This window comes from Spermophilus citellus (assembly GCF_964194105.1).
Source record: "Spermophilus citellus genome assembly, chromosome: 19".
Classification (NCBI taxonomy): Eukaryota; Metazoa; Chordata; class Mammalia; order Rodentia; family Sciuridae; genus Spermophilus; species Spermophilus citellus.
Window position 1 is genome coordinate 21,405,851 of NC_138201.1, and position 23,445 is coordinate 21,429,295.

Here is a 23,445-nt window from a genome sequence, read left to right on the forward strand (position 1 = left end):
GCGGTACCCTTCCCGCGCTGATTCCTCACACCCGCAGTCCCACGTGCTGCTCTGAGCTGGCGCCGGGCCTTCGCACTCTGATTCTGCGCACCCAGACCCACGTGCTACTCTGCGCTTGCGCACTGCCTTCCCGCTCTGATTCCGCGCCACCCTCCAGTCCCGCAGGCTGCTCTGCGCTTGCTCAGAGCCTTCTCGCGTGAATTCCTCACATCCCGGCTCACGGGCTGCTCTGCGCTTGCGTCATGCCTCCCCCCAGGATTTTCTCTCACCCACCTCGTCTGGTGGGCCCTTCTGTGCTTCCGCAGTGGCTTCCCGCGCTGCTTCTTCGCACCCAGGCCCACGTGCTGCTCTGCGCTTGCGCAGATGCCTTCCCGCTCTGATTCCGCGCCACCCTCCAGTCCCACGGGCTGCTGTGCGCTTGCTCAGTGCCTTCCCGCGCTGATTTCCTCGCGCCAACCCAGTCCTGTGGGCCAGTCTGCGCCTGCGCACGCCTCCACCCACACCCCTCTCGGAGCACTCTGCGCCTGCGCACGGTCTTCCCGCGCTTTGGGGCGTGCCGTGGTGGACTCCCGTGGAGGCCCGAGCTGGGTGAGGACACGGGTTTCAAAGAGCGTCTGGAACTGTGGCCTGTTAAGGTAACAGATCTTTTACTTGATCTTCTAAGATTGCAAAAAGCGCGGATGACCTGAGTGGGTGGGCATGGCCCAGGGTCGCGTGGCCAGATAAAACGTAGAAGCTCCAAGTGCGCGATGTGCCATCGATGTCTTCTTGAGCGTCCTGTGTCCCAAATATGGCGCGATCCGTCCCCCTTCTGCTCGGTGTCAGTTTGGTGTTGCTCTGGTCTGTGCATTTCTTGGTGGTGGCTGTCCCCCCCGAGTCTGGGCCATCCGCGAGTGGGTGGATGGTGACCTCCATTTCCAACGGAGGACCTCGGGGAGGGAACCTTTCCCTGGAGAGATGGCCCACGATGTCCCCCTGGGTGAATGAGGAAGCCACATGAGATGGGCTCGTGTCTCCTGCGGGTGACACCAGTTTCTTCACTCGGATTTAGTTGGGGACAAGATCCCAGGTGGGACTGTTCACAGGTGGTGGAACCTCTAGGAGGTGAGGCCACTGGGAAAATCTTTAGAAGTGTGCCCCAGAAGGGGGAAAGTCGGGGGACGGCAGCGTTGTCCCCCTGCGGTGACCACCCAGCATGTCCACCAGAGGCCCAAAGCATCTGGTTTACCCCATCATGGCCTGGAAGCTCCCAAACTCTAGGCCAGAATAAACCTGTTGTCTTTCTAAGTTGCTTATCTCAGGCGTTTCATCATAGGCGTGTGAAACTGACCAACCAAACAGCCATCGATCGCCAGAATCCATTTCCAGAACTTCCTCACCACCCCCGATCAGAAGCTGAGTACTCCTTAACAAAATGACTCTCCATCTCTCCCTCCTCACCCCACACCCAGGAACCTCGGTTCTACTTTCTGTGTATGAATGTACCTATTCTAGGGGAACCTGGATAAACAGAAGCTTATCATAGTTACCCTTTGGTGATTCATTCTTGAATTCAGCATGCCCTCAAGATTCGTCTGTGGTAGCCTATGTCAAGAATTTCTTTCCTTTTAAAGGCTGAATCATAGTCCACAGCACATGTGTACCGCATTGGGGGAAAAAAAATGTATCTTGGTAAGTAGAGTTTCCTTAAAACATTTTAGAAGTTGTTCACATCGATGAAAAACATTTTAGAGGGAATCCCAGCAGCTCCAGAGGCTGAGGCAGGAGGATTGCAAGGTGGAGGCCAGCCTCAGCCACTTAGTGAGGCCCTCAGCAGTTTATCAAAAGCCTTTCTCTAAGTAAAAAAAAAAAAAAAAAAAAAAAAAAAATTTAAAAAAAGGGCTGGGGCTGGAACTCTGTGGTGAAGCACCCCCTGTTTGGATTCCAGGATGGTTTTATTCTCCGCAGTAAGGAAATCCTCAAATCCTGGGTGGGTAAATATTCAGCTCCTATTTCAGGCAGGATCCAGGTAGTTTCTGATCCTATATGCAGTGATCTTATGTAATCTAATGGCGTAGGTTCAGGTAGCTTGGCCTCATCTCTCTTAATTGACATAAGAAGCCGGCAGGAAATGAATTTTCTTTTTCGTAACTGGCTGGACAGGAGCATTGCAAGACTCTTGAGGTGTGACTCCTGGGTGTCACTAACCCAGGTCCCTTCTCTGTTCGTGGCTCCACCTTTCCCTTCAAGGATTGCCCCTGTCTTTTCAGTATGGGCTCACATTGCCTCCAGCCAGGGGAAAGAGCTCTTCCCCTATGTGTGACTTCTGCTCACGTATCCTTGGGCCGAACTGAAGTCACATTGCCACATCCAGCTGCAGGGCTGTGGCTTGGGAAATGCAGTTTAATCCTCTGTGGCCAATATATATATATATATATATTTTATTATTCAGAAGAAGGGAGAATGATTTGATATATCCCATCTAGCATTCTGTGTGGTGTGCACTCTCTAGAAATCCAGGAACTCATGAACGTTCGTGAACTTTCATGAAGTCTAACACCTCTTCTTTGTAACCTTCTGGTTTAGTTTTTTTTTTGGCGGGGTGGGGGGTGGGTACCAGGGATTGAACCCAGGGGCCCTCAACCCCTGAGCCCTGTCCCCAATCCCTTTTTATATTTTATTTAGAGACAGGGTCTCGCTGAGTTGCTTAGGGCCTTACCAAGTGGCTGAGGCTGGCCTCCACCTTGCGATCCTCCTGCCTCAGCCTCCCGAGCCACCGGGATGACAAGTGTGTGCCACTGCGCCCAGCCAATCCTCCCTCTCTTCTGCATTCAAATATGAAAACCTTTTATTAGTCTTAAAAAAACTATTCCAAAAGTCTTTCTTCTTTTGCTTCTCTTCCCTGACAATTTATTCTCATCTTTCCTGTTCAATGTCAAGTTTAAAATATGTGACCTGGGCTGGTGGGTGGTCATTTCCTTACTACTCCTGACCTTTCTGCTTCTGTGCTTACCGCTGTGCTAAAATCACTCTTGGAGGGGGGGTCACAAAAAACAGGTGAAGGGGATAGAAAGAGACAGGATAGGGTGATATCACGCTAAAAAAAGCCATTTTTAGAAAAGTCCAATCTGGGAGCCGAGCGAGGTGGCCCATAGCATGTCATCCCAGCGGCTCGGGAGGCTGAGGCAGGAGGATTGCAAGGTGGAGGCCGGCCTCTGCAAAAGTGAGGCCCTAAGCAACTCAGGGAGACCCTGTCTCTCAATAAAATATAAAATAGGGGTGGGAATGAGGCTCAGGGGTCAAGCGTCCCTGGGTTTGATCCCCAGTACCCAAAAAAAGAAAGAAAAAACAATTTCTTGCTGGGGGGATGTGACCTGAAGAATATGAAGGCGTTTCAAGGGTGTGCCCACGGACTGTCTCTAAGGCCACTTGCAGCCTGTGGCCTGGGACTCTTTTGGTGAAGAAATCCCCAGGTAACTCCAGGATAAGGATCTGGGGCACAGGTGTGAGGTCCAGGAGATTTGTAGATACAGAGAATGGATGAGGTGCCATCGGCCTGAGGCCCTGAGTGACTGTCTGGAGGAGATGGTAGAGGCCCTGAAATCAGAGAGGAAAGCATGTTCAAGAGAGACGCTCAGAGGAACCGAAAAACAGCCAACAGGGGGATTTTTGAAAGCTGCAGGAAGAAGAGGTCCAGGAGAGAAGGAGGGAGATAAAAATACACCTTCTATAGCCTGAAAAGAGCAGAAAGAGAGACTTCATGGTTGCAGAGCAGCAAGTGGTCTTGAAGGTCACACTACCAAATGACCCAGAGAGGTCCCGGACTGCAGCAGTGAGCCAGGATGCGACTACATAGTCACTTTGAAGGTCCCCCCGCGCCATCTCAGCGGCAAAGTAGGAAGCAGAGAGAGCTCTTTACTGGGAGCTAAAATGTAAACAGCATAGAGTTATATCATTAAGAAGCCTTAACCTCTTTTTAAAATCTTTATTTTTTAATTTTGGGTACCAGGGATTGAATTCAGGGGCGCTCGACCCCTGAGCCCCATCCCCAGCCGTATTTTGGATTTTATTTAGAGACAGGGTCTCCCTGAGTTGCTTAGCGCCGTGCTTTTGATGAGGCCGGCCTCCCACTCGCCATCCTCCTGCCTCAGCCTCCCGATGACAGGCGTGTGCGGCCTCAGCCTCTTTTACCTACTTAGGTTTGTTTCATCAGCACAAGATAAACCCCTGCCATAAAACATATTACACATGAAGGGACCCAAGGCCAGGAGCATTCTGGAGGCAGAAACACCAGCTGTCATTACAAGGGGCTGCAGAGAAGTGGACTTTGTAAGAAAGTGTGAAGTTGAAAATAAGAAATAAGTGTGAAGACCCCTTTGGCTGATCCCAAGGGACACTGTGAAGCATTTCTCCAAGTCTGGAGCCTCTGTCTGGCCTCCGGAAGAACAGGAAGGGTGGAAGTCCCTCCAGTGTGTTGTGCAAATTAGCCACAGTTAGATTTGCAGCTCTGCAAATCCCCGGCTCCCAGACCCAATCAAGAACCCACAGGCGACCGGCTCAGGAAGGAACCTCAGCTGCCCTCTGCTGTCCCCCAGGACCTGCTGAGCCACCCGCAGGTGCCAGGCAGTGTGAGGGGTCACGTGGGTGTGCACTGGCCCACGGCCTCTGCAGGGGCTCAGGTTTCCTCCCCAGGCAGCCAGGAGGTGGCTGGGGCTGGTGACACTGGGACAGCAAGTGACAGGATGGCACTGTAGCCCCTGCTGGAGCTGGCCGAGGACAGCCGCCGCCATCTGCCAGGCCAACTGCCCATCAGCCTTATTTATCTTATAGATCACATACAATGTAAATATGTGCATATATTTACATATCATTATATGCCATGCATATGCAACAGAGATGCTTTTATGTTATATTGATATATTTTACAATATGTACAACATGAACATAGCTATGGTTTTATATATTAGTTAATATTATGTTATTTTATAATATATAAATATATATGTTATGTTAATATATATTATCCTATATATAAGTATGTGCATATATTTACATATCATTATATGCCATGCATATGCAACAGAAATGCTTTTATGTTAATATATTTTACAATATATACAACATGAACATATCTATAGTTTTATATATAGTTAATATTATGCTACTTTATAATATGTAAATATATGTGTATATGTTATGTTAATATATATTATCCTATAATGTAAATATGCGCATACGTTTACATATCGTTATATGCCGTGCATATTCAACAGAAATGCGTTTGTTATATTAATATATTTTACAATATATACAACATGAACATATCTATAGTTTTATGTATAGTTAATATTATATGTTACTTTATAACAAATATATGTATGTTATGTTAATATGTATTATCCTATATAATATAAATATGTGCATACATTTACATATCATTATATGCCATGCATATGTAACAGAAATGCTTTTATGTTATATTAATATATTTCACAGTATGTACAACATGAACATATCTATAGTTTTATATATTAGTTAATATTGTATGTTACTTTATAATATGTAAATGTTATGTTAATATATATTATCCTATAATATAAATATGCACATACGTTTACATATCATTATATGACGTGCATATTCAACAGAAATGCGTTTGTTACATTGATATATTTTACAATATATACAACATGAACATATCTATAGTTCTATATATTGGTTAACATTATAATATATACTTCATAGTATATAAATACTATATGTAAACACTACATATACTATATAATATATAAATACCATATATAAAATATGTAAATAAGTATACTTTATAATATATAAATATGTGTGTATATGTTATATATGTTAATATATATATTATTCTATATATAATATAAATAGTGGATATGTTTGTATATTATATGAACCTATTATATAGCAAACATGTAAATATTTATATATTAACATCATATACTATTTTGTGATATATGAATACATGTGTTCACTTATATATATTTATATATTATATATAAGTTTATATAATATATTATGTTACATTACATATTATATTACACTACATATTATATTACATATAATGTATAATATAAATCATATAATATATAAGTGTACATTTATGAATTATTTTAATACTATGTATTAGTATGTGTATATTTTATATGTTATATTAATATTGTATATATATTGTATATATCTTACAATAGAGTGTAAATATAAGTGTACATTTAACAATCATATTAATGCTATATATTAGTATGGGTATATTTATGTTATAGTAATATTGTATATGTTATCTTACAATATAGTGCAAATATATGTGTACATTTAACATATAAATATTATATTATGCATATATAATGTAAATATATGTGTACATCTATGCATTATATTAATATATATTATATATAGTATATAAAAGGGTTTTTTGGGGGGCGGGGGGTGAGGGGCACAGTGGCCCACACCTGTCCTCCCAGCAGCTTGGGAGCCTGAGGCAGGAGGATCACGAGTTCGAGGCCAACCTCAGATACTTAGTGAGGCCCTAAGCAAATGAGACCCTGTCTCAAAAGTAAATAAAATAAGAAAGAAAATAAACAGGGCTGGTGACGGGGCTCAGTGGTTAAACGCCCCTGGGTTCAGTCCCTGGCACAAAAAAGAAATGTTTTGTTCTTTTTTCTTTCTTTCATTTATTTATTTTTTGGTTAATTCAGTGGAACATCTTCCCTCAAGGTTTTTGCCATCTGTATTCTTTTGTAACATTTCTTGTTCAGCGCCTTTGATTTTCCTCTCATAGATTGGCTTTATAGTGGGCCTTCCTTGGATGGGCTCCAGGACCCCAGTTGGGTACCAAAGTCCCTGGATGCCCCCAGCCCTTATGTAAACTGGTGAAGTATTGGGGCTGGGCTGGGGCTCCATGGCAGAGAGCTCGAAGGGCCTGCGAGAGGCCCTGGGTTCCATCCTCAGCCTCTTTTTCTATTTTATTTAGAGACAGGGTCTCCCTGAGCTGCTCAGGGCCTCGCTAAGTGGCTGAGGCTGGCTTCCACCTTGCGATCCTCCTGCCTCAGCCTCCCGAACTGCTGGGAGGACAGGTGTGGGCCTCTGTGCCCGACTGGAGTGTTTTGATATGACATCTTAACTTTTAACTTTTCTTAGAATTTAAATGGGTTTTTAAAACCCATACGTAAGAACATAATAATTGCACACATATAGGAGGCACCATATGATATTTTGACACGCATCTACATTGTATAATATTTAAATCAGGGTAAATGTTTCATCTCGGCAAACACTTATCATCTCTCTCTCATAACAAATTTGCCTATTCTGTCCATCTGTGCTCTCTTTTTTTCCCCTATTATGCAGTTTTTTTCCCCGTCTTCGTTAACAGTGTAGTTTAATGACTGTCACTTTATTTAATATTTTTCAACACATGCTAGGAAGTTTCTTGTCTTTCTCAAAAATTTCTTGGCTATCCTCATATGTCTGGTTTTTTTTTTTTCTATTTCAGTTTTAGAAACATTTCCTCTCACTTTCTAAGAAAAAATCATTTGGTAAATTCGTCTTGAATTACAAAATAATAACACCATCAACTTGAATTCTATCAATACCCTAAAACAGTTGGTGAGCAAACGATAATTTTGCAATAATGTACATTCCATCCATAATCCAGTCTCTCTCTCTCTCTCTCTCTCTCTCTCTCTCTCTCTCTCTCTCTCTCGTGCTGATGATTGAACCCAGGGGTGCTTAATCAGGAGCCCCTGTCCCCAGCCCTTTTTGTATTTTATTTAGAGACAGGGTCTTGCTGAGTGGCTGAGGCTGGCCTCCAACTTGCAATCCTCCTGCCTCAGCCTCCAGACTTACTGGGATTAGAGGTGTGTGTTGCCTAAGCTCAGTTCTTTCTGTTTTGTTTTGTTTTCTCACTGGTGAATGAATAACTTGTAAAAGGGTTAGTCGTGTACCCTCCCTCCATCCTCCCCTCTCTTGGGCAAGGCCTCCCTCTACCTGGGCGGACAAGGGTGTGGCCTGTGTGTTTTATTATTGTGACTTGTCTGTAGGTTCTGCTTCACACGTTGGGGTGTGGTGTGAGAAATATCCTTGTTCTTTAAATGAGCTCTTTCCCACAACCTGATTGCTTCACCTGCCCCACGGTGGGGCAGGTGCATTTCACTGAGGAGCCCTGTAGCAGACACAGCCATGTGAGAAAACAGCTAGACATGGACTTTTGAAGGTCACTAAGCTTTCCATGTTTCGGTCAGCTTTACATTACTGTTACAAAATGCCTGAGAACGTCAACTTAAAAAATCAAAAAGGTTTAGTTGGGTGCACACTTGTGGAGGTTTCCGCCTGTGGTTGGGTCTCCCCACGGCCAGGTACGAAAGAAAAAGGAGAGAAGGAGGGGTACCAATGTCCTCTTCAAAGTCACCGTCCTTGACCACAAGACTGAGAACTAGGCCTCACCCCTTCAATTTTCTACACACCCCCCCGGTGTTGGCTGGGTGCTGTGGCCCATGTCTGTCATCCCAGCGGCTCAGGAGGCCGAGGCAGGAGGATCTCAAGTTGGAGGCCAGCCTCAGCAACATTTCAAGGCCCTAAGCAACTCAGCGAGACCCTGTCTCTCAATAAAATACGAAATTGAGCTGGGGATGGGGCTCAGGGGTTGAGTGCCTCAGAGTTCAATCCCCGCTCCATGTGGCCACAGTATCCAAGAGACCACCAGATGCAAGAGAGAGAGAGAGCGCGAGCTCATGCCAAGAAGAGTTCAAAGGAATGTTCTAGAAACCAGAGCCAAAGACATGGTTCTCTGCAAAGCTCCAACCCCTGGCCTGGTGAGCTCGGGGCCACTCCCCGAGTTCTGTCAAAGACCCAGTGTTGCAAGACACGGTGACATAACTATGGATTTAAAAAAAAAAATAGCCTCATGGGACTTGGTTGGGGCTCAGGAAGTGTTTTCTTCTGGGGTCATTTCTGACTTATTTAGTGGCTGTCACCTCCCCTCTCCCTCCTGCCTGGGAGTCTTTCAATCCCTTCAATGTGCTTTGACCATAAAAAGGTAACCAGCCACCGGTGGGGGGGTGGGAGATCATTGAGGGCCCCGGATGGTGGCTTGGAACCCGACGGGGTAGGTGACAGGATGATTCATGACCTGGCTGGCCACTGGACACCCCATCAGAGTTTCCCCAACTCGCGTTCCCTGGGCTGATAGGAACCCCCACCCAGATCCTCAGGCCCAGAAAGTTCTCAGAGTAACGGGGCCAAGTTGGCTTAGGCACTGTGGCCCCGCTCAGTCCCCCCTGAGAGAGGGACAATGTGCATTTGCATATTAAAAGTCCCCAGGGCCTGGGGTCAGCACAGAGTCCAGCTTTGATTCTGCTGAGTAATTAAGCAAGTTGAGGAGCGCCAAGCCACACATTTCTTTGGAGACAGGCAAGTTCCCCTGAACACCCAGTTTTGGAAGGGCCCCCCCACCCCGGAGGGATTGAATAGAAGAATTTTTACCTCCTCCTTAGCCCCCAGCCCCCCCCAGGACAGTGTAGGACCCCACTGAACCCCCAGAGCTCGGGTTTATTTTATTTTTTAAATGAGATGCAATCCAAATCGAATGCGGGTGGATTTGCTTCTTAGTGCCAAATGGCATTGGTGCATTTAGAAATGCATTAGGTGGGAGAGAGGGCGGGCCTTTTATCTCCCAGGGGCCCTTTGTCCCTCACCAGAAAAGCAATGTTCAAAAATGCAATTCAGTGATTCATTTTCGTCAGACAGTGGGGAGGGGACCCCTGAGCGGCAGCTCTGTGCTAACTGCAAAAATAAAATAAATAAGATAAAATAAAAATAAATAAAATATAAAATGAAATAACAAAGTAAATAAAATAAAATATAAAATGAAATAACAAAGTAAATAAAATAGAAATAAATAAAATATAAAATTAAATTAAAATACATAAAATTAAAAATATAAAATAATAAAAAAAATATAAAATAAAGTAAAAATAAATAAAATAAAAATAAAATTAAAATAAATAAAATAAAAATATATAAAATAAAAATAAATAAAATATAAAAATAAATAAAATATAAAATAAAATAAATGAAATAAAAATTCATAAAGTAAAATATAAAATAAAGTAAAATAAAATAAAATAAAAATAAATAAAATATTAAATAAAATATAAAATAAAATAAATAAGATATAAAATAAAATAAATAAGATTTAAAATAAATAAAATATAAAATAAAATAATAAAATGAATAAAATAAAATAAAAATACATAAAAATAAAATATAAAATAAAATAATAAAATAAATAAAAATGCATAAAATAAAATATAAAATAAAATAAAAATAAAATTTAAAAAAATAAAATAAATAAAAAATTGGCCGTCTGGGTGTGGTAAGGAAAAAAAAGAAAACTTGGAACACCCAAGTAAAAAAACTTGGAACAACCCAAGGAAACTGTGCATATAATTCAGATTGGCTCCTGGCCACTCCATGGGCACTTTTCTATGATTGGCAGTGGGTGGTTGTCAGAGGGCAAAGAGCCAGTTGGAGCCAGGGAAGGCAGTATCTCAACCAACAAGTAGGTCACCCTTTCACTGAAGCTACGGACAGCAGTAGGCACGCGCTCAACCCCAACAAATATCCCTTCACAGAATACTGCCTCAGCCACTTAGCCAGGCCCTGAGCAACTTAGAGAGACCCTGTCTCTAAATAAAATCCAAAATAGGGCTGGAGACAGGGCTCAGTGTTAAAACCGGTTAAATCCCCAGTACCCACTCACCTGCCCCCCCAAAAAAGATTAGAATTTAAGACTGGTCAGAAATTATCTATGAAATGCATGCCTGTAATCCCAGCTACTCAGGAGGCTGAGGGAATGAGGATGGCAAGTTTGAGGCTGGCCTCTGCAATTTAGTGAGATCATGTCTCAAAATTTAAAAGTTAAAAGAAATTATATATATATATATATATATATATATATATATATATATATATTTAAGGGTTGGGGATGTAGCTCAGTAGTAGAGTGGCCCAGTACCTCCCCCTTCCAAAAAAAAATTTATGAAATGGAATGAAACTTGCAATTTGTGTTATTATGGGTGCTAGAAGAGCCCCGGGGACCCACGAAGATGACGTGTCGAAGTGAAAAGGTTTGTGAATCTACAGGTTTGAGCAAATTGTTCTGATGATGTAAGAAAGGTGCCAACTCCTTCTTCACATGGGCACATTTGTTCCAGGAAACAACGGCAAACGTGGCCATCATGTGACTAACTCAGAGCTTCCGTGACTGTGATAAAACACCCGAGGTCGTCAACTTAAAAAGAAGAAAGGTTCATTTCAGTTCTTGGTTTCAGGGGATTCCGTCTGTGATCTCTTGGCCTTGTGGCTTTGGGCCCCGTGGTGGTGGCCCAGTGTGCCATCGTGGGGAGCATGTAGCCCGAGCTTTGTTCATTTGAGGGCAATAGGAAAGCAAAGAGAGAGGAAGAGCCGGGGGTCCCAACATCTCCTTCAAGCACCGGCCTCCCATGACCTAACTTCCTCCCCTGAGGCCCCGCCCACAACCTCTCCACCCACCTCCCTGGAGTGCCACAGGCTTGACCTTTAACCCAAGGTTTTGGTGGAATGTCCCAGACCTGTCATCCCAGCGGCTCAGGAGGCTGAGGCAGGAGGATCGCAAGGTGGAGGCCAGCCTCAGCCACTTAGCAAGGCCCTGAGCAACTCACCAAGACCCTGTTTCTGAATCAATTACAAAATGGGGCTGGAGATGGGGCTCAGGGGTTGAGGGCCCCTGAATTCCATCCCCAGGACTCCCCCTCTAAAAAAGATATTTTTTAAAAATCTCAGAAATTTTGCCAGGAAGACTAAGATTTTGACTGATAAAGATTCTGGCCTGAGGTCCCTCTCAGAAGACGTTGGTGCCAGGACACAGGAGGAGACATAAATAGAAGAATGGAAATGTTCAGCTCGGTTTTTGACACAAAGACAATTCTCCTTTAGCAATTATGGGGCTATAAAAAGAATGAGCCCCGGATCCATCTTCTCCACACATTCCCTGAGCGACTCTGGGCTCAAGGACAAATGGCAGTACAGACCAAGTACCCAGCCCCTGACTTGACCCTCTTTCAACCCTACCAGGAAAAGGGTGGGCTCATTCCCGTGGCCCACGCCTGTCATCCCAGCGGCTCGGGAGGCCGAGGCAGGAGGATCGCAAGTTGGAGGCCAGCCTCAGCCACTTAGCAAGGCCCTGAGCAACTCAGCGAGACCCTGTCTCTAAATAAGAGCTGAATGCATGTTCCTGGCAGCCGGAAAATTGGCCAGGCCAGAGCATAAAAATGGGAATCATCCAGGGTGACCTTAAAGCCAAGAATTTACCCCCTTGGAAGGAGAGAGACCTCATCAGGTTGGGCCTTTGCAGATGCTGTTGACTTGCATGAAAGAAAATTCTGGCCCCCAGAGAGTGGAGTCCCTGCTCCCTGGTCCCCATGGGAGCTGCTCCCTCCCTACACTCTTCCTCCATGATGTCCTGCCTCCCCTCGGCCCAGGAGTGGGGCCACCCAGTCTGTGGACTGAGACCTGGGACACCCTGGGTCCCAGCCCTCTGCCACGGAGCCACCACCCCAGCCCTCATATTTGAGTCTAATTTTTTTTTTTTTTTTGGTACCAGGGATTGAACCTAGAGGTGCTTAACCCACGGAGCCACACTCTCTTTTCATTTTTTTTTTTTTAATTTAGAGACAGTTGCTCAGGGCCTCACTAAGTTTCTGAGGCTGGCCTCTAAATTGGGATCCTCCTGCCTCAGCCTCCAGAGCAGCTGGGATGACAGGTGTGCGCCACTGCCCCGGGCTAGAGGTCTATTACTTTCTAGAAAAGTAAAAAGGTGAATGATTAAAAGGAACTGAATGTCTACACATGTATACGTATATGCATATAGGTATTTCTATCTGTATACACCTAAGACATGAAATAGAGTTTATGTATCCTTTATGTCTATTAAACTATATATCAATGCCTCACTCCTCCTCTGGACCTTCCTGTGTCACCTCCCACAAGGGCTCTGGGGACACCCCACAGCCACAGCACAACAGATAGGGCCTCACTAATTTGCTTAGAGCCAAGTGGCTGAGGATGGCCTCCAACTTTCAATCCTCCTGCCTCAGCCTCCCGAGCCTCTGGGATGACAGACGTGCGCCACCGCACCCGGCCTATTTTTTTCTTTTTTTTTTTTTTTAAATGAGATTCAAATAAAATCTTTCACAGATCCCTACTGTTCTCTTTGCAGATGAAAGGCTCTGGCTGGGATCTGCTTTAAAATAATCTGAGTGGGGGTGGGAGTGACTGGCATTACAGATAGAGCGAGATGACATGTTTGGGTAATTGCTGAAGTTGGGGAGCGGAGGACATGGAATTCATTACATTCTCTCTCGACTGATGTAAATGCTTGGAAATTTCCAAAATAAAGAGCTCAGGAAGCCACGTTGGAAGAGAGAGGATACACTTAGGAAAATACCAGCATCCCATCGCCCAGCCAAAAAGGGCTCATCCGGTTCATATAAAGAGTCCCCATAGAAATCGAGGACAAAATGAGGTCACTCCCCAATAAGCCATTTTGCCAGTACTCAGAAAAAGAAATGCGAGTGACCCTAAAATAGGCCTCACCCTGGTCCTAAGAGAAATGAGAATTAAACTATAGGAAGACAGGCACGGTGGCGCACACCTGTCATCCCAGTGGCTCAGGAGGCTGAGGCAGGAGGATCCAAGTTGGAGGCCAGCCTCAGCCACTTAGGCCGTGAACAACTTGAGAAGTTGCTGAGGCTGGCCTCCAACTTGGGATCCTCCTGCCTCAGCCTCCAGGAAAGGGACTGCCCAGGGAGACTGAGCAAGCGCTGAGTTGGTTCCTTGCTAATTCTCCCAAGGGATGAGAAGAGCCCGTCATGGAATATGTCACCAGCCTCCAAAGCCAGGCAGACCATCACCAGGGGTCACAAATCGAATCTATATGGAAAACAGCAGCTCATTAGCTGCTGTCAAGGACATCTGGGGAGGGGGGTCCCCTGCCTTGTTCCTGTGTGTCCGGTCCCTTGGCAGGACTTGTCTCACCATGGCGGGCTGGCTTGATTGACACTCCAGGGTCCAGCTGGTGGTGTTAACCACTGAGCTTCCCTACCCTTCCTTTGCCTGGATCAAAAAAAAAAAAAAATGACACTGTGTTTGAGTGCCACCCAGGCATCTTTGGATTGGTACCATTTTCTCAGCCGGCTTCCCCCGCTGGGAAGAAAATTTGGCATCGCCTTGGCAGAGACTTGGCAATTACATTTAGAAAAAATTAAAAAAAATTATATATATATATATATATATATATATATATATATATATATATATAGTGCCTTTTTTCAATTATAAAAAGAATGCATGCTTATAATAGAAAATGGGGAAGTATTAAAAACTAGAAAGGAAGAAATAATTATTCACGATCTCTCTGCTGGGAACACCTACTGTGAACATTTATTGGATTTCTTTCCATCGTTTTCTATGAATATTTATGGGGCTCGGATTCATTTTCTGGGTACAATCTTGCACTTTTCACTTAAAATTTCCAACAGGAGCATTGCATCTGGCCGTTACGGATAAACAGAGGAGATAGGTACTACCTGGCTCCTTGATATAAACTCTTCCTGAACATCAGGAAAATTAAAAGCAGATGGCCCAGCATGGTGGTGCATGCCTGTCATCCCCGAAGCTAGGGAGGCTGAGGCAGGAGGATCACAAGGTGGAGGCCAGCCTCAGCCACTGAGTGAGGCCCTGAGCCACTCAGCGAGACCCTGTCTCTAAATAAAATACAAAATAGGGCTGGGGATGCGACTCAGGGGTTGAGTGCCCCTGGGTTCCATCCCCAGTACCCACCCACCCCCCAAAAATCATATGTCCTCGGCACCACAAACAAACTAATAAATAAAATAAAAATAAAGCACAGGTATTTACAACAGCCACAGACGCTCACTGTAACAAAATAGCAAAGATAACAGGAATAAAGTTGTTTGGAAAAAAAAAAGTTCCTTCTCTCTCTCCTCAAATAGAAGCATTGTTAAGGTTAGTTTATCATGCATATATCTAAATGCATGTACAATTTTCTTTCTTTTTTTGGTATCAGGGATGGAACTTGGGGCGCTTAACCCCTGAGCCCCATTCCCCAGCCCTTTTTAATACTTTATTGAGAGACAGGGTCTCACTGAGTTGCTGAGGGCCTTGTTAAGTGGCTGAGGCTGGCCTCCACCTTGGGATCCTCCTGCCTCAGCCTCCTGAGCCTTTGGGATGATAGGGGTGCAGAGGCAATTTAAAAAAAAAAATATATATATATATATATATATATATTTTTTTTTTTTTTTTTTTTTGGATCCTCGGTTGAATCTGCGGATGCAGCACCCACGGATACAGAGAGCTGAGCTATCATTTCATATGCATAGCGATTGCATTTTCAAAGAGGGAGTATGACGTGCTATGGTTTCTTCTCTAGGGTTAGACAGTTGGAGGGTTTTCGTCTTCCCCAAGGGAACCTGACTCACCCAGCTTGACTTTGCACTTCTGATCAGCTCAGGGCTTCACACTCTTTTGAACACTCAGTGACATTTACAGTATCCCTGGCAGAGGGACCACTAGAAGCCACCCCCCCCCCCAGGCTGTTCACCGAGGGAGCCTTCTGTGGGTGCCCGTGGGCTGCCACAGGCCAGCCTACGGTGCTGCTTTTCTGAAACAGCACCTTCTAGTTCTTTCTGTAGACGTTCTTCCCTTCCTCCTCCGTTCCCAAGCCTCTCCTCTTCCAATGTCCCCCCTCATTCAGCTGCACGGCACTGATCTGCTGGGGTGAGGAGGGCAGGGCCACATCCCACTGCCCCAGGAAGTTCTGATTGGTCCTCAAGGGAGCTGGCCAAGCCACACTCATCCCTTTCATAAAAAGGTGGTTACCATGTTGCCCCTCAGCCCTGGGCAGGGACACTCCCTTGGATCCCAGGAACTCTGGAGGCTGAGGCAGGAGGATCGCAAGTTGGAGGCCGCTGACCTCTACAAAACTTAGGGAGACCCTGTTTCAAAAAAAAAAAACCAAATAAATAAATAAACAGGACTAGGAGAGACCTCTGTGGGAAAGCACCCTTGGTTTCCATCCCTTGTCCAGCCCACTCCCCCTAAAAGGACAGTCTGCCTATTGCAGAGGAGACCCAGGGTTCCTATCCCAACAGGTGACACAGATCCGCTGTGGGTGCCAAGATTCTCTGTCTCCCAGCATTTGGTTCTGCCAAGTCACATGCCCAGGTCCTCCCACCCCTCTCCTGTCCTCCAAGGCAAGTAGCCTGGAGGGTGTGTGTGTGGGGGTGTCTCTGGCTCTCCAGCTACACATTTATTTGCATGTCCTTGGATGGACATGTCACCAACAGACTGGGGTGGGGGGGCAAGGCAGAACCACCCAGAGATGCTAAAGGGCTGCAAGGGTTTTTCAAAGACCCTCTTGGTCCCAGCCAGTCAGGCAGCCACCTGCAAAAGGACTTCATTAAAGGTCAGGTCTCGTTTGCCACCAATCCTTATTCTTGGGGACACCTGGGGCATTCTAAGGGATGTCCTCCAGAGACATCCCGCCCTCCACTCCATCTCCTAGGAATGCTTCCCTCTTCCCCGGGCTGGGAGATGGGCAGACCCCAGGGAGGTCAGGTCGGGCTCTGGCGCGCCTTGCTCCCCATTGGCCAGAGCGCTCAGCCCGGGAGCCCCGAGGGCGTCTGGGAAATGTAGTCCAGCAGTGCCGCCCCCCCCCCCCCAGGAAGGGCGCTGTCAATCAACGCTGCAGACTCAGCTCGAACACGTCATGGAAATTCACCGTTTCCTTGCACACGCTGCCCAGGCAGGTGAGGCAGGGCTGGTTTGAGAACCGTAAAGAATATTTCCTGATCCATTTGGGTACATCTAGGGTGTTTAGAACCATCGTCTCTGCCCGACTTGATTTGCATTTTTTTTTTTTTTTTTTGGTCCCAGGGATTCAACCCAGGGGTGCTTCACCCCTGAGCCCCCTTCCCCAGCCCCTGTTTCTATTTTATTTAGAGACAGGGTCTCGCTGAGTTGCTGAGGGCCTCTTGAAGTGGCTGAGGCTGGCCTCCACCTTGCGATCCTCTTGCCTCAGCCTCCCCCAAGTCCCTGGGATGACAGGCGCGTCACGTTTATCAAATTTAAAAAACAGTTCTACTGCTCCGTTGGTATGTTTTTTGTCTTATGACCACGCTGTTTAAAATTAATTTCTGCCAGGCTTGGTGGTGCACACCTGGGATCCCAGCAGCTCAGGAGGAGGCTGAGGCAGGAGGATCACAAGGTGGAGGCCAGCCTCAGCCACTGAGCAAGTCAGCAAGACCCTGTCTCTAAATAAAAAAAATAAAAAGGGCTGGAGATGGGGCTCAGTGGTTAAGCACCCCTGGGTTCAATCCCTGGTACCAATAATAATAATAATAATAATTTTATATATTTTATATTATATAGCCCCAGGCCTATATATATTATTTTTATATATTATTTACAAATGTATATACATATTTTTGGCACCAGGGATTGAACCCAGGGGTGCTTAACCACTGAGCCCCATCCCCGGCCCTCTCTATTTTTTATTTAGAGTCAGGGTCTCACTGAGTTGTTTAGGGCCTTGATAAATTGCTGAGGCTGGCCTCCAACTTGCGGTCCTCCTGCCTCAGCCTCCCGAGCCCCTAGGATGACAGGGATCTACTTACATTTTTAACATCTTTTTGTTGTTATTGTTCAACCTGTGAAATTCCCAGGAGTCAACAGAGAATGATCAAATCTGCAGGCGGGTGGAGATTTTTCTCCCTGTTCCAAGGTGACAGGAGACTGTCAGAGAAGGAAGAGGGTTTTGTTGTTGGTTTTTTGAGGCGGGAGACCTGGGGCTGGAACCCAGGACCTGAACACCCTAAGTGAGTCCCCCTTGCAGTGAGCCACACCCCTAGCCCCAGGATGAGTCCTGAGGCTTCTCAGGTCGGAACCCATCCACCCAGGCCCAGAATTTGAGCAGCTGAGGCCCCACGTTGGAGAGGGAGGTTGGGTGCAGGGATCCTGCGCCTTAGGGCGTTAGTGATTGGGTGGCCCCAGGAGGCGGAGGGAAGCACCACCCTCCGTGGGAGCAGCTCATGAATATGCAAATTGAAGACAGACCCGCCGGGAGCAAAATGGCACCTGGGGCTACAGGAACCCAGCAGGAGGTGGGGGGGTGGCCTAAGGCTGAGTGAGAAAACTAGGAGCCAAGGTAAATCCCAGACAGGGTTAAGGCCAGGCCTTTAGACCCCTGTGGCTGCTTATTTATAGATTCACATTTATTTGAGGGCACCAGGCATTGGTGGTAGCACAGGCCTGCAATCCAGTGGCTTGGGAGGCTGAGGCAGGAGGATCGCAAGGTGGAGGCCAGCCTCAGCCACTGAGCGAGGCCCTGAGCAACTCAGAGAGACCCTGTCTCTAAATAAAATAGAAAAAGGGCTGGGGACAGGGCTCAGGGGTCAAGCATCCCTGGGTTCCATCCCTCCTACCAAAAAAAATAAATAAATAAAAATATGGTAGAGCTATGTCCCAGCCCAGGATTCGTGATTTAGTACATTATTATTATTATTATTATTTTAATAGTGTTATTTACTGCTGTTATTATTTTTATTTGTCATTCATGAGTCTCTGCGTCCCTTTTCCATTCTTCTTCTTAGCAAACACAACCCACTTGTCCTGCTTCTAATTTATTCGTTATAAACGGTTTGGTTTAGGGGCTCTGTGGCTTAGTACATACAAATTAAATTGTGTTATAGATTTTATTTTTCTTTTTTTGTCAATACCAGGGATTGAACCCAGGGGCTCTTCACCCCTGAGCCCCTGTCCACAGCCCCTTTTTCTATTTTATTTAGAGACAGGGTCTCGCTGAGTGGCTTAGGGCCTTGCTCAATGGCTGAGGCTGGCCTCCACTTGCGATCCTCCTGCCTCGGCCTCCCAAGGTCCTGGGATCACAGGCGGGCGCCACCGCGGGTCCGCTCTCTGGTTTCTTTTTTCTACCTGAAATGCCCAGAATCTGTTGGCCACGATTCTCGGTCACCAGTACCCGTGATGCCAAGGGACAGGCCTGACCATCCTCCTCCTCTGGACTTGGCCTCCAGACGGGGAACGGGCCTCACCACCCCTGGGAAAGTCCCCCCGCCGCCTCTCTGGCCTCAGTCGCTGCACCCACAGAATGCTGGTTTCCACCAGATGATGTCGCCCCCCACTTTCCGGCCCTGACCCCGTCTCCCGGTGGCCTGCTGGGGACATTCGGAGGACAGCGGACCTCGCTCGAAGGCTGACGACGAGATGAGACGCTGTCGCTCACCGGGAGGGCGCCGTTTGGGGGGGGGCGTGGGCCCAGTTGTGCGGATGGCAGTCACCGAGCTGGGACAGAAGGCGTTGATCACAGGCCACCGCGTCATATTGTCCCCAAGCACTTTGACAGGCTCCTGTCACCAGGATCCGTAGAGGAGGAGGTATTCCCTTCCCGGGACCCTTGAGGACACAGAGAGGTACAGTAACTCGCTCGAGGTCACCAAGTTCCTAAGTCCCAGAGTTAACTCCGACACAGCACAGGACCTCGGTGACCCCCAAGTTGCCAATTAAAAAAGCAATCCACCCTCCGGGGCTGGGCCGCACAGGGCCTATAATCCCAGCAGCTGGGGAGGCCGAGGCTGGAGGATCGCAAGGTGGAGGCCAGCCTCTACAACTTAGCGAGGCCCTGAGCCACTCAGCAAGACCCTGTCTCTAAATAAAAATATAATAAAGGGCTGGGGACGGGGCTCAGGGGTTAAGTGCTTCTGGGTTCAATCCCTGGTACCAAAAAATAATAATAATAAAATAAAATAAAATAAAAAATAAAATAATAATAATTTAAATTGAATTTAAAAAGCAGCCCAGCTTCATATATATATATTGACCTAATATATATTTATACTTAAATATAAATAATTAAATATATATTATATATTTAAATATATATTTAAAATATATATTAATATTATATTAACATAATATATTTAAATATATAATATAAATATTTAAATATTTATATTTAAATATACATATTATATATAAAATATATATTATATATATATATATTTAAATATATATATATTTTAAAATATGGCGTCATAATGATAAAATACACACTTGTCACTTTTTTTTAAAAAATAAAAATAAAAATAAGCACATTAAAAAAAAAACCAGCCCCGGAAAATAATGCAATGATTCAGAAAAGGTACCTGGTTTGCTCCTCTCCCACCCCCCGGCCCTTCCTCTTCACCTTGCCCAGATTTTCTGGAAATTACTCTCCCTATGAAGTGGTTTCTACAGTTACTCATCCTGTCTCTGGGTTTTCCCTGTTTAAACATAACCCCCACCACATTTCCCTTTAAAAAACACAAAAACTCACACTGCAGAATGAGGTCAGCTGCTTCCATTTCAAAAGAAATCTTTAAAAAAAAAAAATCTTTAAAATCTTGTTCAAAAACCCCAGGAGGAGGATGCACCCCCCCAGGAGCCGCCCTGTTGTTGGAAGTCTGTTTTATGTGCGCCTCTTGATGACCCTGGGGGAATATTTTTTTTTTCCAGTGTGCACAAGTTTTAATTGCTTCAGGAACTCCATTAGTCAGTGCAAGAATCTCTCCTCCATTGCTGAGTCCAGATCTCGTGATGCTGCTGGGGACGAATGGTGGACATCCAGGATTCACCCAGCGCCTGGGGGAAAGGGCTGGGTGGGCAGAACTCGCCCTTCTGTCCTCATAGATTTTTTTTTTTTGGAGGAGGAGGGTACCAAGGATGGACCTCAGGGGCCCTCCACCCCGGAGCCCCATCCCCAGCCCTATTTGGCATTTTATTTAGGGACAGGGTCTCACTTTTGCTGAGGCTGGCCTCCAACGTGTGATCCTCCTGCCTCGGCCTCCCCAGCGGCTGGGATGATGGATTTGGTGGCACGGAGTGACCTTGGCCCAAGAGGCCTGACCCTGGTGCTTCCATGAAGAGTAAAAACAGCCACTTTCAGAATGACTGTTGGCAAGAGCCGGGCCAACCTTTATCTTGACTGGCAGAAGTGAAAATTATCAGGCCGCCGTTGGAAACCAACCCCAGAGAAGCAACTTTAACAGGTCAGAGGAAGGACAGGAGCGATCATCAGCTCTCCCCACGACGTTCTTCCCTCTGGGTCCCCAGTCTTGGTCCTGGAGACATCTCGGATATGGTGACTTTGTCTATTATTTACTGAGTATCTTTCTTTGACTCATATTTTAATTTCACTCCAGTTATTTGAAAAGAGTTTTTCTTCCCATAGAAAGCACTTGCCATAAAACAAACATAACCCTACAAAGAAAATTAATGAAAGCAAAGTCAAGTTATTTAAATGTCTTGCTTTTTTTTTTTTTTTTTTAAAGAAAGGTAATCTGGGGATGGTGGCCCGCGCCTGTCATCCCAGCAACTTGGGAGGCTGAGGCAGGAGGATTGCAAGTTGGAGGCCAGCCTCCACAACAGGGAGGCCTTCAACAACTCAGCAAGATGCTGTCTCTAGATAAAATATTAAAAGTTCTGGGGACAGGACTCAGGGGTAGAGCACCCCAGGGTTCGATCCCCTCTACTGGAAAATAAATAAATAAATAAAAACAAAAATATTTTTTAATGATGTAAAGATTTTTTTTTTAATTTAGTACTTTTTTTTTTTTAAATACCAGGAATTGAATCCAGGGATACTTAGCCACTGAGCCCCGTCTGAAGCCCTTTTTATGTTTTTTATTTAGAGACAGGGTCTCCCCGAGTTGCTTAGGGCCTAAGTTGTGGAGGCTGGCCTCCACCTTGCCATCCTCCTGCCTCAGCCTCCAGAGCCAGTGGGATTATAGGCTTGCACCCCAACACCGGGCCATCTCTTTTGTTGTTTATGGCAAAATTGTTCCAAATCCTTTCTTCAACTTGTTTTTCGACCCGTCTCCACCCGACTTTACCTTGGCTGACTTTTCCCCCTTCATCTGTTACCTCATTTAATGATGATGAGGTTGGATCCAACACCCAGGGGTATGGCTTCCTCTCCTCCTCCACACCTTCTCCTCTTGCTTGCTAGATCCCTCTCCCCCTGGTGTCTACCCTGATTCTGGGTAGAAAACTGGGTTTCTCTCCAAAGTCAGTGACCATGACCCCTCCTTGGCATGGAACGGAGGGCACATCTCTCAGTCTGTCCCCTAGGGCCATTATTCAAAATGGCGGCCAACTTCCACACCTCCCCTCTGCCTGAGTCTCCTGCTACCACCTTCTCTCGGGGCCTCTTCCCTTGGCTGTGCCCCAACAGAACTCAGAAGAGTCTGCCGTGAGTCTGACCTCGCTCCCTCACCTGCCTCCACCCCAATTCCTCCTCTTCTCCCATGTTTCCCAGCTCAGGAAAATACCACCCAAGGGGACACCCAAGTCCCCCCCCCCCCCGCCTGCCAAAAGGAACTGACCAACTGCTCCATGCCCTGGCCCCGCTAAACCCTATGAAACTCAGACCCTGCGGGACAAAGTGGCGCACGCCTGTCATCCCAGCAGCTGGGGAGGCTGAGGCAGGAGGATCGCAAGGTGGAGGCCAGCCTCAGCCACTTAGTGAGGCCCTGAGCCACTCAGGGAGACCCTGTCTCTCAATAAAATATTAAATAGGGAACTGTGCCCCACACCTATGACCAAACTAAAAAAAAAAAAAAAAAACAAGTGACAAACCTTGGACTTGTGTCATTACCGGGGGATCGTGAGGACACACCACTTCATTCCTTTGGCCTGAGTAGTTCTAGAGAAAGTCAGGGAAAAAAAAAAAAAAAAAACCAGACGTTTCTCCAACAAGATCCAGAGTTGGATGCTGTGATACGTAGAGGATGACATCACAATAGAAAAATCACTGATTTAACCTAGAAACCGAAAGATCCAACAGTGGATTAAAACACACACACACAATCAACAGGTGCAGAGAAGGAACATAGAGTTTTAAAAAAAATTTATTTGTTCTTCTTAGCCCTCTGTGACAGTAGCATGTATTATGACATGTCCCACCTACACGGGGTGTGACGTCCCACTCCTGTGGCTGGACCTGCTGTCAGGTGTCCCTGGTCGTGGGTTCCTCTGTGAACATGGGAAAGGGACGTCCATTCATTCCCCTGTCTCTCCCAGTCCCCTCCACTCCCTTCCCTCCACTCCCCTGCGTCTCATCCAATGAACTGCCATCCCCCCCCCCATTGTGGGTCAGTGTCCCCATATCAGAGAGGACACTCAGCCTTTGGTTTTGGGGACTGGCTCCATCCATTGACCAGCAAATGCCATCATTTCTTCCTTCTTGATGGCTGAGTAATATTCCACTGTGTATATGGACCACAGTTTCTTTACCCATCCACCTGTTGGCTCCACAATTTAGCTATCGTG